Raw genomic sequence first — 1,459 nt, forward strand, 5'->3', positions numbered from 1 at the left:
TGTTGAAGGGCATCTTGGGTGTTTCCATAGTCTTGCTATGGTAAATAGTGCTACAATGAATATAGGTGTAAAGTAGGGGTTTTTGTATTGTATTTTTATGTTCCTAGGGTATATTCCTAGGAGTGGTATAGCTGGATAGTAAGGGAGCTCGATTTCCAGTTTTTGGAGGAATCTCCATATTGCTTTCCATAAAGGTTGAACTAGATGGCATTCCCACCAGCAGTGGATAAGAGTTCCTTTCTCTCCACATCCCCGCCAACACTGTTTATTCTCATTCTTTGTGATGTGTGCCATTCTCTGTGGTGTGAGGTGGTATCTCATCGTTGTTTTGCTTTGTATCACCCTGATGACTAGTGATGTGGAGCATTTTTTCATGTGTCTTTTGGACATTTGTATTTCTTCTTTGTCAAAGTATCTGTTCATTTCTTTTTCCCATTTTTTGATGGGATTAGATGTTTTTTTCTTCTAAAGTTCTGTCAGTGCCTTGTATATTTTGGAGATTAGCCCTTTATCTGATGGGTATTGCGTGAATAGTTTCTCCCACTCAATGGGTGGCTCTTGTATCCTGGGCACTATTTCCTTTGAGGTGCAGAGGCTTCGTAGCTTAATATATTCCCATCTGTTAATCTCTGCTTTCACTTGCTTGGAGAGTGCAGTTTCCTCCTTGAAGATGCCTGTAGTCTCAATGTCCTGGAGTGTTTTGCCTATGTGTTGTTCTATATATCTTAAGGTTTTGGTTCTGATATCGAGGTCTTTCATCCATTTGGATTTTACCTTTGTACATGATGTTAGCTGGGAGTCTAAGTTCAATTTTTTGCATGTGGCTATCCAGTTGTGCCAACACCACTTGTTGAAGAGGCTTTCCCTGCTCCATTTAGGATTTCCTGCTCCTTTATCAAAAGTTAGGTGATTGTATGTCTGGGGAACATTCTCTGAGTATTCAAGCCTATTCCACCGATCTGAGATCCTGTCCTTATTCCAATACCATGCTGTTTTGATAACTATTGCTTTGTAGTAATGTTTAAAGTTGGGGAAAGTAATCCTCCCATATTCTTTTTCCCAATGATTGCTTTAGATATTCTAGGGTGTTTATTGTTCCAAACGAATTTCAAAGGTGTGGGAACCACTTCTTTAAAGAATGTCATGGGTATCTTAAGAGGGATAGCACTAAATCTGTATAATGCCATTTTGATGATATAAATCCTGCCAATCCATGAACAGTTATGCGTTTCCAATTCCGTGTGTCCTCTCTTATTTCTTGGAGCAGAGTTTTATAGTTTTCTTTGTATAGGTCCTTCACATTTTTAGTCAAGTTGATTCCAAGATATTTGAGTTTGTGTGGCACTATTGTGAAAGGGGTTGTTTTCTTAATGTCCATTTCTTCCTTAATACTATTGGTGTATAGAAAGGCCATTGATTTTTCTGTGTTAATTTTGTAGCCTGACAGCTGCATAATATT

This window comes from Suncus etruscus, chromosome 6, assembly GCF_024139225.1.
Source record: "Suncus etruscus isolate mSunEtr1 chromosome 6, mSunEtr1.pri.cur, whole genome shotgun sequence".
Taxonomy (NCBI): domain Eukaryota; kingdom Metazoa; phylum Chordata; class Mammalia; order Eulipotyphla; family Soricidae; genus Suncus; species Suncus etruscus.